Source organism: Schistocerca serialis, chromosome 1 (genome assembly GCF_023864345.2).
Source record: "Schistocerca serialis cubense isolate TAMUIC-IGC-003099 chromosome 1, iqSchSeri2.2, whole genome shotgun sequence".
In the NCBI taxonomy this organism is placed as follows: Eukaryota; Metazoa; Arthropoda; class Insecta; order Orthoptera; family Acrididae; genus Schistocerca; species Schistocerca serialis.
This window is the reverse complement of record NC_064638.1, coordinates 1269361952-1269376613: the sequence shown is the minus strand read 5'-3', so window position 1 is coordinate 1269376613 and position 14662 is coordinate 1269361952. Positions and strand designations below refer to the sequence as shown.

The following is a 14662-nucleotide window of genomic DNA, read 5'->3' as shown; positions in this document are numbered from 1 at the left end:
TTTGTTGTCTGAAACTGTGTAATATTATCAATGAAAACACACACACACAGCAGTGATGTAATAGAATATTACACCAGTGTTGTGTGTGTTTTCATTCATAAAATATAAAATATTCTACCAAGAAACACCGGAACAGTCAATCAATTTACAATACTAGTTTTTGAAAAATTTATGGTTAGGCTAATTGCTATGAACTATTTGTGTACATTGTTAGTGACGATCAGGGATGTATCCTGCATTGTGGAGCTGGGCCCATTGATCACAATACTTGTACCATTACTTGTACCATTAGCAGACATGACTGAGCAAAACTTCTCATACATTATTATTCATAAATGTAGAAAACAGAAGTTTCATGTGTCATGGAGCAATAAGTATTTTCTGCTTTGACTTAAATCAATACAACAACTAGATGTCATACTTCTCGGATGTCTGTAAAGTAGTTCAACTTGAGCAAAAGAATCTAAGTATGGTGCAAAAAGGAGTACACTACTCTTGCATAAAAATATTTAATGCTCTCCCTCAGGCAATAAAAATGTCAGTTACTGATCCACCTACTTATAAAGATCAACTTAAACAGTATCTTCTAAGTAAAACCATTTACTCACTGGACGAATTTATGTATGATAATATGTGAATTGATTTTGATCTATTGTAAGTCTGTTCAATGTAATTTGTAACTTTTTACAAAAAACAATTCTTGTAAACATTTTTTCTTTGTAATACATTATTCATTTTACAACCTATTATTATAAACAAATGTCTCAAATCTGTGTAAATGACACTTTCTACACCCAAGCCATTTATCGCTAATGGGTCTACAGAACACGAATGAAATAAATAAAAAATAAATAAAAATAAAAGTATCTCATCTGGGAACTGAGTATGGAATGTCTTATGTTCGTGCTTGTGTGACCTGTTCAATTACACTCAACTCTTCTGTTCCCTTATGTCACATATCTTTTATCTAGAATCGCTGCTTTATCTCTTATACAAACTGGACCAACACTTTATCTAATCTCCCTTTGAGTCATTGATACCAAGTACTGTCAGTAGCAAGTATATGTTGTGGTGTGTGAGTACACAGTGTGCAGTAAATGGAGCACAGAGTTTCCTCTATTCTGTGTAGAGTCTGAACGCCTCAAGTGGCCTTGCTTTCTCATATTTTAATAAAACAAGGCCTTCATTCATCACTGCTTGAATCCGGGAACATGCTGGGTCTACTTGATAACAGGTACTGTTTTTGGGACTGTAGCCTGAAACTGAGAACTTCTAAATCCAAAAGAATCTTGCAGAGATGAATATTATATCTTTTAATCTTTGCTGGCTATTTCAGATGTCTGAATTTACTGGAAGTATAAGACAGCAAATCGAACAAATTCAGTTTTCCAAATGAAAACATTTTTGTTTATGAAAGAAGCAAATGAGATTGCATTTTCAAACAGTCTTTTGATGCACAAATATGTTGACTAGTAAACATTCTAACAGCTGTTTACAGTATAATGTAGAACTTGTTTTGATGTATTTGTATTTGTATTTCTTTATTGGTCCTGTAAATCGTGTTTAGGTACATATTTTGCACAAACGATGTAGGACAAGTCATGTTGGTACAGTATATACAACATCATATACATTGTTATTTTGAAAGGGTTAATAATTAAAAATTATTCAATACATGTTGAATAATGATGACAAATTTAATATAATAAAATAAAATGATAGACTTATTAAGAATATTTGTGCAATTACACTACACTTTTCTGGTACTCTAAAAACTCGGAAACAGAATAGAAACAGTGGTCAAGCAAGTACTCTTTCAGTTTCACTTTAAACTTTTGTAAATTTTGCATCTGTTTCAAATAGGATGGCATGTGATTGTACAGCATTATGCCAGTATGATACACTCCTCTCTTACAAACGTTTGTACTTATTGTATTGACATGTAAGTAATGCTTCTGCCTAGTATCATGAGGGTGGTAATCACAGTTATATTTGAAGATATTTCCATCTTTTAAAATACTTCCTTTTGTGAAATTTAATATTTCATACATATATAAGCAAGGAAGAGGCAGTATACTAAGATTTTTAAATATTGGTCTACAGGAGTCTCTGTACTTAGCATGGTTTATTATTCTAACAATATTTTCCTGTAGCCTAAATGTTTTGTTTGTACCTACGGAGCTCCCCCAAAAGATAATGCCGTACATAAGCAGTGACTGAATACTGCCATGGTACATTGTGATCACAGACGCACGGCTTGTATTTTGTGCGAGGATTCTTACTGCATACGTAAGTGTGTTAAGCTTTTTATTTACATGGTTAAGATGTGTCTCCCATTTTAGGTTCTGCTGACTATGTATACCTAAAAATTTTGTGTCGCTCACGGATGAGACAGTTTTTCCATCAATTTTAAAAATTGGTCTTTCAGGTTGTAGTTTCTGAGAATTGTGGAAATTGACTGTCACTGTTTTTTCATTATTTATTATTAGCTTGTTTGTTCTGAACCATTGTGTCAAATTTTGTATTATACCTGTAGCTGTTTTTTGTAGGCTTTCCTCATCACGTGATATGATTAGGATATTTGTGTCATCTGCAAAAAGTACTGTTGTCCCTTTAGTTATTTTTTTCTGACAAATCATTAACATAAAGAATGAAAAGAATTGGCCCAAGGACTGACCCTTGAGGAACTCCGTATGTAATGTTTTGTGCATTACTGTAAAAATTACAAATTTGTTGTGTTTTTATGTCTTTGTATTTTATTTGAGTGATCTGTTGATGGTCATGAAGGTAGTAATGTATCCACTTGTTTGGCAGGCCTCGTATTCCATAATTACCTAGCTTCTGCAACAGAGTATTATGATCAATTACATCGAAGGCTTTACTAAGGTCAAGAAATATGCCAGACACATGTTGTTTATTATCTACTGCAGTTAGAATTTCATTTAAGAAGGTATAAATAGCTGACTGTGTTGATCTGCCAGTTCTGAATCCGTGTTGCGCATCACTTATTATGTTTTCTTTATTTAGAAAGGCTGTCACCCTTCTAAGAAATAGTTTTTCAAGAATTTTACCAAAGCCTGACAATACTGATACAGGTCTATAGTTTGCAGCTTCACGTTTGTCCCCTTTCTTGTACAGTGGTGTCACTTTTGCCATTTTCAGATTTTTTGGGAATATACCACTCACGAATGATGAATTGAAAATATCCGTTAATGGTTCTACGATATATGTTATACTTGCTTTGATGATAATATTTGGTATTTCATCAGTACTTGCTGAATACTTATTGGGTAACCTTTTTATAATGACAGATAATTCCTCAGGTGTTGTTGGAGACTTGAATAGGGTTCTTGTAAGAAGTTTTGTATCTGACTGGAGTGTATTGCTGTCTGGTTGTGAGTTGTAATGTTTGTTAATCAGGTGGTGTGCTACATTAGAAAGGTAGTTGTTAGATTTATTAGCCTCTACTGTGGGGTTGATTATTTTATTGTTGTTTTCATGAAGTTCTGTATTTTTGTGGGCTAATGATGTAGTACCTGTTTCTCTTTTTATGATACTCCAGGTTGCTTTAGTCTTATTCCTGGAATTTTTTATTTGTTTGTCATTTTCCATTTTCTTTGGTTTTGTTATAACTTGTCTAAGTATTTGTTTATATTGTTGAAAGTAGTTGATAAATACAGGATTTGTGGTTTGCTTTGAGTATTCATATAAGTTCCTTTCATTCTGACATGATATTTTTATTTCTGTTGTGAACCATTTATTTGGTTTGTGCACAGAATTTAAAAGTGATGTTTGTTTAGGAAAGGCTATTTCAAAAAAATGTTTGTATGTGGCCATAAATTTGTCAAACTTGTCATCTGTGGTGTTTGAACTGTAAACATCAGTCCAGATTTCTCTTCTCAAGAGAGAACAAAAGTAATCTATGTTTTCATTATTAAACTTCCTCGCAATAGTTCTAGTTTTCTGGGCTTTCGTGTTTCCTGGAATAGCGATTGTTAGTATTTGGGCATTGTGATCACTAAAACCAGTGTTTGCAGTCTGTGTGTTGCAGATATATTTATCTGTGTTTACAAACACCTGATGTATGGTTGTTGCAGAAGTAGTGGTTATACGAGTTGTCTTTGATTTCATCTTTAAATTTACTGGGTTTGGAGAAATCAACATTGAAATCTCCACATTTGATAATACTTTTTTAAGGGTGTTGAAGTCCTCTAACAGCTCTTCCATATGATTACAAAAAACTTTTTTATCACCATCTGGTGACCTATATACACAGATGATTACAGAATTGCTAGTTGGCAGTTCTACTATTGAGAGTTCTATGTCTCTTTCTTTAGATAAGCTGTCAAATTTGGTTATGTTAGTGAAGCCTATATCTTCTCAAACATACATGCAGCTACCACCATGCCTGAGTACTTCTCTACAAAATGTGGCAGCTAATTTAAACTGAGGTAGGTATGCTAGTTCTATCATGTCTTTATTTAGCCAGTGCTCAGTAAATCATAAAACAGAAATATCACTCATATCATTTAACAAGATTTGTATTTCATTCAGTTTATTGGAAAGAGACTGAACATTCTGATGGAACAATTTAAAGTATGAAGCAGGGACTATATTCTGTCTTGCTTGACCACTTACCTCTTTTTTGCATCTAGTATTGTTAGCTGTAAAAAATCCTCCTTGATTTGAGGTGTGGGTGGTGACTTCTTGCTAGCAGGTTCCCTGGATTCTGGGCCCTGCCTTTTGTGTGCTGTGGTGCTTCTAATTGTAATCCACTTGTCAAGTAGCATTTGTTTCATTTTAGACACTTGTATTGCACTGGTTTTCACATTGTATCTATTTTGGTGAAACACTGATTTCTACAGGTAGACTGGTCGATTCAGAGATACATGGATCTGGTTTGTACAATTGTTAATTTTAATTAACGGAGACAGTCTACTGCATACTTGCTCCTTCCCCTGTCTGTTCAAGTGGAATTCATGACGTGTGAATTTATCACGAGACAGTCTTTCCATTTCAAAGTTTATGGATATTCTGCTTTTGTTGCAAGATTTTGAACAGTTCGCTGTTTGCACTAAATGGTGATTAACCATCTCAATTTTTTTGTTTATATATTCTTTGTCGAATCTTTGCGGAATTGGATGCAAAATGATATTTGTCTTGTTACTGAGTTGGAGAACACTTGGTAACACGTTATCAATGCTTTCCACGATGTTGTTGTAGGAGCCTTCAGTATCGTCGATGCTGATAGCAGTGAGATTTTTGGAGGAAATTCAAGAGTATATCAAAAGATTAGGCTAATGGGAAATGGAGATGGTGTATTTGTTGCAGCAGACAAGATGCTCAAACCTAATGAGATATTGAAGCTGCATGTGAGATTGCTTCGCAAAATTCAGCATAAGGGATGGGCATAAAACTATAATAAGATCCTTCTATTGACCACCAGATTCCCTTCCTGATGTCACCAAAAACTTTGACAATAAATCCCTCAGTTTGGTAGTGTGCAAATTCCCCAATTGCACTGTAAACATGTGGAAACTTTAATCACCAAACAGTCAATTCAGAAAATTACAGTTTTGTTAGTGGTAGGTGTGGCAAAACATCCTGTGAAACATCATAAATTCCTTCTCTGAAGAGTAGCTAGAACAGATAGTTCAGCAGCTCAATCGTGATGGAAATGTATTAGATCTAATGGCAACAATCAGACCTGATGTCTCCAGCGATATTCACACCGTAATTGATATCAGTGATTATGACACTGTTGTGGCAACAATGATCAATAAAGTACAAAAGGCAACTAAAACAAGTAGAAAGATATATATATATATATATATATATATATATATATATATATATATATATATATATATATATATATAAAAAGAAAGATGATGAAACTTACCAAACAAAAGCGCTGGCAGGTCGATAGACACACAAACAAACACAAACATACACACAAAATTCTAGCTTTCGCAACCAATGGTTGCCTCGTCAGGAAAGAGGGAAGGAGAAGGAAAGACAAAAGGATATGGGTTTTAAGGGAGAGGGTAAGGAGTCATTCCAATCCCGGGAGCGGAAAGACTTACCTTAGGGGGAAAAAAGGACAGGTATACACTCGCACACACACACATATCCATCCACACATACACAGACACAAGCAGACATTTGTAAAAGCTTTTACAAATGTCTGCTTGTGTCTGTGTATGTGTGGATGGATATGTGTGTGTGTGCGAGTGTATACCTGTCCTTTTTTCCCCCTAAGGTAAGTCTTTCCGCTCCCGGGATTGGAATGACTCCTTACCCTCTCCCTTAAAACCCATATCCTTTTGTCTTTCCTTCTCCTTCCCTCTTTCCTGACGAGGCAACCATTGGTTGCGAAAGCTAGAATTTTGTGTGTATGTTTGTGTTTGTTTGTGTGTCTATCGACCTGCCAGCGCTTTTGTTTGGTAAGTTTCATCATCTTTCTTTTTAGATATATTTTTCCCACGTGGAATGTTTCCCTCTATTATATTCATATATATATATATATATATATATATATATATATATATATATATATATATTCAGTAAACTACATAAAAAAGCAGTAGTGTCTTATCTCAGTGAGGAAATTGAAACTTTTAGCACAGGATGGGAACATGTAAAGGGGCGATGCCTCAAATTTGAAAGAATACTTGGCCATGCACTGGTTAGGTATGTACCATGTAGAACAATTCATAATTGGGGGGGGGGGGGGGGCTCCATGACATGTAGTAACTTTAAAGACATTTCTAAAGAAACAGAGACAATTGGATAATCAGTGTACAATAAAGCATAGTGTGGTTTCAGTTGCCCGAGACTGCGATCATGTGTGTGAGTTGCATCTGCACATGTGTGTGTGTGTGTGTGTGTGTGTGTGTGTGTGTGTGTGTGTGTGTGTTTGTGTGTGTCTGTCGTCTATTTTTGACAAATGCCTTACTGGCCGAAAGCTTTATTTGTGACAGTCTTTTTGTTGTGCCTATCTGCGACTCAGCATCTCCTCTACACGGTGAGTAGCAACTTACCTTTACATGATAGTGTTACAAAGCATAGGTCTATAGATAGAAAGATGCTGAATAAAATGCATTTGGCTGTCAAGAAAGCAATGCATGCAGTCTTCAATGATTACAAATACAACAGCAGAATATTGTCAAATGCTCTTTTACCAAACCCAAAGAAGTTTTTCGACACCCATTGTTGTGATTGGATGTTTGAGGGACTGGCTGTTCACATATGTAGTGAAATAGAATACCTACAGCCATCATGATGATGTTATTTGTTATATGGCTACCAGTTTTGGTACTTCAGTGTACCATCTTCAGGCCTTAAGTGATGCTGAGGGGTTAACTCCATCCATATACACAAATCATCAGTGGCCAACATATATGAACTGGTTTTCGCAGACTACCTGTAACAACGATGTTGTCACGGCTGGTGACACAACATTGTTGTTACAGGTAGTCTGTGAGAATCAGTTCATAGATGTTAGTCATTGATGAATCATGTATATGGATGGAGTTAACTCACCTCCTCCTTACCCCCACCCAGCAACTGTTAAGGGCTGAAGATGGTGCACTGAAGCACAGAAACTGGTAGCCATATAATGAAAACTGTTATAAAGATGGCTGTAGGTGTTTCATTTTGTTACATAAACCCAAAGAAATTCTGGTCATTTGTAAAGGCTGTAAGTGGCATCAAAGTTGTGTCCAGTCACTCATGGGTGAAACATGAATTGAAATTGAGAGTAGCAAAGAAAAAGCAACAATGCTTAATTCTGTTTTCAAGCAGTCTTTTACAAAGGAAAACCTAGGAGAATTGTCCAATGAGTGAAATAACTATTAGCGGTGTTGAGGAACAGCTGGCGGAATCCCTATCAGAGTCTGTACTGGCCAACAAGGCCTTTAACAAGAAAAAATACCTTATTCGCATTTTCTTGGTAAGGTCTTAGATTGTGCAGTTAAAAAAAGACTACTAGGGAATCTAAAATACCTTGGTGTTAAATGAATGCCCCTTGCACAGACATATTAAAATCCTACCAACAGAAAATTGAAGGTCACATTAGCAAATGATACCACACAAATAAAACTAAATTCCGAAAGAAGGAATGTGATATAACAAAGAAACTGGAGCACTCTTCAAAAGTATTTGCTGATGACACAAGTATTCTGATAAATGACCCGATGAATGCACTTAGACCCAACTATGCCAGGTCACGTTAGAGTCCATGTCTGACTAATACACAGATAACAGATATGCATCGGACCATGTTAATATCAGCACATTACTATCCTAATGCTATCATTTATTTGTAGTTTAAAGTGACACTTTGTGCCCCAAAGTAATATATCCAATAAGAACATTTGTAAAGAAGGTGAGCATGTGTGGTATCATTTCTTTTGAAAATTTCATGTGAAACTGTAAACTTATGACTTCCGAGTACTAATGTTCCATTAACAATATTTATGAGACAATGTTATGAATGATGTCACTATGATAACTATTTCATGTACATTGTTCCAATCATTGATCCAATTTTGACAAAAATATTTTGGTGTGTCACTGTTTAGTTGTTGGATGATCCTCCTTACTCTGGGATTACAAAGAATGAGGTGGTTCCTATTTACTCGTGTATACGGTGAATTGTGAATCTAGAACTGGCCATCAGTGTTAATACAGTGAAAATATGCAGTGAGGAACTCGAAGAAGGCGAAGAACAAAGGGGAATGGTCATCTTGCCAAACATCGGCGGTGTCTCTTCAAAAATAGGAAGATTATTGGAGAGGCATAAAGTTAAATGTTTCTTTCGTCCACCGGCAAAACTCAGAGCTCTCATCTAAGGACAGCCTTGGCCTAAGAAGACCTGGTGTTTACGAGATTCCTTGTAGCTGCGGCATGTCGTACATCGGAAAAACTTGTCGCACTGTAGAACAGAGATGTACTGAACACCAACACTACACTCATCTGGAGCAACCAGAGAAGTCTGCAGTGGCCGAGCATTGTCTCAGTACCGGCCAGTCTATGAATTATCAACACATCAAGATTCTCTCGTTGACGAGTCCGTATTGGGACAGTGTTATTAAGGAAGCAGTGAAAATACATAGCTTGATGAATCTAGTAAACAGAGACATGGGCTTTCAGTTCAGTACAGCTTGGGATCCAGCAGTGGCCGTATTGAAGTTGCATCGAGCAGAGAGGAGTACTATTGGTCATACGACGGATGACGATTCGCCAGCAACATAAATATTCTGTTGACAATGGGAGGATAGTCACGCGCCTATGCGGATGCGCATTTTTGCTTGCGGCTTCCGACAGAGGTCGCTGGGGTGGCCAATAGCAGTGCAGAGCAGCAGCAGCAGCCTCCACATGTGCCCTGAAGTCTTTGGTTCTTCATCTTGCAGGTGGCGTTGCTGTCCTTCCAGCTATCGGTTGACATCATTGCTATTGGCCATTGAATTTGGTGCCTCCACGCATGTGCACTTCCTGCCTAAGACTGGCATAAATAGGGGGCTCTAGTCATGCCTTAGCAGTGTGTCTGTTGCACCTGAAGATGTCGGCCAGTTGCGCTGATGAAATATTGTAGAGTTTTCACTATGACAACCAACGTCTCCCCCGAGAACCATATATACATGTCCGTTGGGAAAGCCTCAAGCAACACAGCTTTTGACATTATCTCCCACAGTACACTTATCAAAAAGCTCAAATACAACAGAGTTGAAGAGAATGCTCTTCACCTTATTGAGTCATACCTAAGCAACAGGAAACATGTGGTAACTATAAACAGCTTAAGGTCAGACTCATTACTGTTAAGAAAGGTGTTAAACAGGGCTCAGTACTGAGTCCATTCCTGTTCACTGAATATATAAATGACTAATCCTCCTTTTTTCCCATGTCAGGCAGTACTATATGCAGATGATACAACTATAATCACAGAAGTTGATGATCTAGAGGAGCTGCAACTTAATGTAAATGTAGCAATGGACTGATGCACCAACTTGTTCCAGGCAAATTATTTACAAATTAATAACAACAAAACTGAAGACACTGGTTTCAGTTTAAGTGTCTCCAATGAACATCAAAAAATAGTCAGACTTTTAGGTTTGCACATAGATCAGAAACTCAGCTTAGAAAAATTGTGCTCAAAACTTTTTCCAATGATTTATCTGTTGCACAGACTGAGGAATAATGTAAGCAAAACCTTGTTGTATATGCATATTTTGCATTTTTCCACTCCCACCTTACCTGTGGAACTCTTCTATGGGGTAACTGCCCCAGCTCAAAAACTGTACCAGTATTCAGATGACAAAAAAAGGCTATCAGATGTATAGCAGCATTGACACCAAGAGAATCCTCTAAAGATTGCTTCAAAGAGCTCAGTATTGTGAAAATCCAAGGCCCCTATATGTGTAGTTGCCTTCTGAGTATTAAAGGGAATTTAAATAATTTTAACCTTCAGATGCCTGTATATGGTCACAACACAAGAACTGGACAGTCAATTGATATACCTTACAGCACGCTAGCTAAGGTTCTCAACAGCCACAAGTCTCTAGGCCTCAAATTTTTCAATAGACTTCCAAAAGCTGTCCATTCTGTTCCCTATAGTACATTTAAGGATGTTCTAGCAGAGTGGTTTAAGAAGGAAGCATACTACTCCATAAAACAGTATGAGGAACCAGATTTAAGTGACATGAAGTTCTGATTACTGTCATGCTAAGTTGTAATAAATCACACTATATGTAACAATGTGTCAGTGATGTAAATATCATGAAATTTTTGTGTGCTTTATGTCTCTTAACTTTATATGTAAATAATTACACTTTATGAATATAATAGAGGGAAACATTCCACGTGGGAAAGATATATTTAAAAACAAAGATGATGTGACTTACCAAACGAAAGTGCTGGCAGGTTGATAGACACAAACAAACACAAACATACACACAAAATTCAAGCTTTCACAACAAATGGTTGCTTCATCAGGAAAGAGGGAAGGAGAGGGAAAGACGAAAGGATGTGGGTTTTAAGGGAGAGGGGTAAGGAGTCATTCCAATCCTGGGAGCGGAAAGACTTACCTTAGGGGGGAAAAAGGACAGGTATACACTCGCACACACACACATATCCATCTGCAGATACACAGACACAAGCAGACATTTGTAAAGGCAAAGAATTTGGGCAGAGATGTCAGTCAAGGCGGAAGTACAGAGGCAAAGATGTTGTTGAAAGACAGGTGAGGTATGAGCGGTGGCAAATTGAAATTAGCGGAGATTGAGGCCTGGCGGATAACAAGAAGAGAGGATATACTGAAGGGCAAGTTCCCATCTCCGGAGTTCTGATAGGTTGGTGTTAGTGGGAAGTATCCAGATAACCCGGATGGTGTAACACTGTGCCAAGATGTGCTGGCCGTGCACCAAGGCATGTTTAGCCACAGAGTGATCCTCATTACCAACAAACACTGTCTGCCTGTGTCCATTCATGCAAATGGACAGTTTGTTGCTGGTCATTCCCACATAGAAAGCTTCACAGTGTAGGCAGGTTAGTTGGTAAATCACATGGGTGCTTTCACACGTGGCTCTGCCTTTGATCGTGTACACCTTCCGGGTTACAGGACTGGAGTAGGTGGTTGTGGGAGGGTGCATGGGACAGGTTTTACACCGGGGGCGGTTATAAGGGTAGGAGCCAGAGGGTAGGGAAGGTGGTTTGGGAATTTCATAGAGATGAACTAAGAGGTTATGAAGGTTAGGTGGCCAGCGGAAAGACACTCTTGGTGGAGTGGGGAGGATTTCATGAAGGATGGATCTGATTTCGGGGCAGGATTTGAGGAAGTCGTATCCCTGCTGGAGAGGCACATTCAGAGTCTGATCCAGTCCCGGAAATTATCCTGTCACAAGTGGGGCACTTTTGTGGTTCTTCTGTGGGAGGTTCTGGGTTTGAGGAGATGAGGAAGTGGCTCTGGTTATTTGCTTCTGTACCAGGTCGGGAGGGTAGTTGCGGGATGTGAAAGCTGTTTTCAGGTTGTTGGTGTAATGGTAACAGACTGGATAAGGATTCCAGGCGTTCGAGAAAGTGGTTGGTGTCTTTGATGAAGGATGGGAGACTGCATGTAATAGGTTGAAGGTGTTGATCTACGTAGGCAGAGATACGTTCTGTGGGGGCTTGGTAACCAGTTGTGTTTGTTTGGGTGTCTATCGACCTGCCAGCACTTTCGTTTGGTAAGTCACATCATCTTTGTTTTTAGATATAATTACACTTTATTGTATTTGACAACCAGCAATTGATTGTCACATTACGTATATCATTGCTGCTGTCATCAGAGAGTTAAGCATCATTTGAGTAGAAACTTTCTGGCAGATTAAAACAGTATGTTACACCAAGACTCAAACCCAGAACTTTGCCTTTTGCAGCCACTGCACTTATCACATGCAGGAGAGCTGCTGTGAAATTCGGAAACTAGCAGAGAAGCAATGGCAGAAATACAGCTGTGAGGGCAGAATGGGTAGCTCAGTTGGTAACACAAAAGGCAAGGTTCTGGATTTGAGACCCAGTTTGGCATGCAGTTTTAGTTTGCCAGGCAGCTTCAAAACAGTGCACTTCCAACTGCAGGGTGAAAAATTTATTCTGGCTTACCAAACCACTCTTTTTTGCTATCTAACAACATTTGTGACTATCTTTGCTCTGCTCCTGAAATTTTAAATTTTTTGTACAGAGTGCATGTACTTTTCTCTTATTGATAATACAGCAAAGAATTTTTTAATATTACTTGCAGTAAATATTTAATTCTTGATCAGAGCTTCATGCTATAAGATAAGATTCTTGCCATAAAATACTTTGATCCTGTGTTAGCAACACTTTAAGTAGGCTTGAACTGTAATTGTGCCTGAGCTGTTATACAGGACAACTAGATTTTTGGTGTTCTAAAGAATATTAGAAGGGAAGCATTAAATTTCTCATGTGTAGAATGTTCTTGTTAATCTTCTTTCCATTGTTCATCCAGTAAATTCTTTGTGAATAGTTTAAATTAGTATTTAAGATTTTGTGAAATTCCACTTTTTCCTTAATAGCTTAAACTGATTTATGGGGATTATATAGATCATCATGGTAAGTTAGACCATTTATTATTGTACTCACAACTGTATCATGAAATACAGTTGTGGTAAGAAATAAGTTATCAGTCACTGTTGTGCTATGTCAATATACACTCCTGGAAATTGAAATAAGAACACCGTGAATTCAATGTCCCAGGAAGGGGAAACTTTATTGACACATTCCTGGGGTCAGATACATCACATGATCACACTGACAGAACCACAGGCACATAGACACAGGCAACAGAGCATGCACAATGTCGGCACTAGTACAGTGTATATCCACCTTTCGCAGCAATGCAGGCTGCTATTCTCCCATGGAGACGATCGTAGAGATGCTGGATGTAGCCCTGTGGAACGGCTTGCCATGCCATTTCCACCTGGCGCCTCAGTTGGACCAGCGTTCGTGCTGGACGTGCAGACCGCGTGAGACGACGCTTCATCCAGTCCCAAACATGCTCAATGGGGGACAGATCCGGAGATCTTGCTGGCCAGGGTAGTTGACTTACACCTTCTAGAGCACGTTGGGTGGCACGGGATACATGCGGACGTGCATTGTCCTGTTGGAACAGCAAGTTCCCTTGCCGGTCTAGGAATGGTAGAACGATGGGTTCGATGACGGTTTGGATGTACCGTGCACTATTCAGTGTCCCCTCGACGATCACTAGTGGTGTACGGCCAGTGTAGGAGATCGCTCCCCACAACATGATGCCGGGTGTTGGCCCTGTGTGCCTCGGTCGTATGCAGTCCTGATTGTGGCGCTCACCTGCACGGCACCAAACACGCATACGACCATCATTGGCACCAAGGCAGAAGTGACTCTCATCGCTGAAGACGACACGTCTCCATTCGTCCCTCCATTCACGCCTGTCGCGACACCACTGGAGGCGGGCTGCACGATGTTGGGGCGTGAGCGGAAGACGGCCTAACGGTGTGCGGGACCATAGCCCAGCTTCATGGAGACGGTTGCGAATGGTCCTCGCCGATACCCCAGGAGCAACAGTGTCCCTAATTTGCTGGGAAGTGGCGGTGCGGACCCCTACGGCACTGCGTAGGATCCTACGGTCTTGGCGTGCATCCGTGCGTCGCTGCAGTCCGGTCCCAGGTCGACGGGCACGTGCACCTTCCGCCGACCACTGGCGACAACATCGATGTACTGTGGAGAGCTCACGCCCCACGTGTTGAGCAATTCGGCGGTACGTCCACCCGGCCTCCCGCATGCCCACTATACGCCCTCGCTCAAAGTCCGTCAACTGCACATACGGTTCACATCCACGCTGTCGCGGCATGCTACCAGTGTTAAAGACTGCGATGGAGCTCCGTATGCCACGGCAAACTGGCTGACACTGACGGCGGCGGTGCACAAATGCTGCGCAGCTAGCGCCATTCGACGGCCAACACCGCGGTTCCTGGTGTGTCCGCTGTGCCGTGCGTGTGATCATTGCTTGTACAGCCCTCTCGCAGTGTCCGGAGCAAGTATGGTAGGTATGACACACCGGTGTCAATGTGTTCTTTTTTCCATTTCCAGGAGTGTATTTTTGTAGGAATAATCATGTGGGGATCAA

At 39.3% G+C, this 14662-nt stretch overlaps 1 protein-coding gene across 1 annotated transcript in view; it reads left to right on the top strand.

Moving 5' to 3' along the window:
- Positions 1 to 1071: 1071 nt before the first annotated feature.
- LOC126459874 (uncharacterized) overlaps positions 1072 to 14662 on the top strand; it is a 50531-nt gene continuing 36940 nt past the window's right edge. Inside the window, exon 1 of the mRNA XM_050095888.1 lies at positions 1072 to 1234. The gene's annotated coding sequence lies outside the window, so the exon portion shown is untranslated. The remainder of the gene's footprint in view (positions 1235 to 14662) is intronic.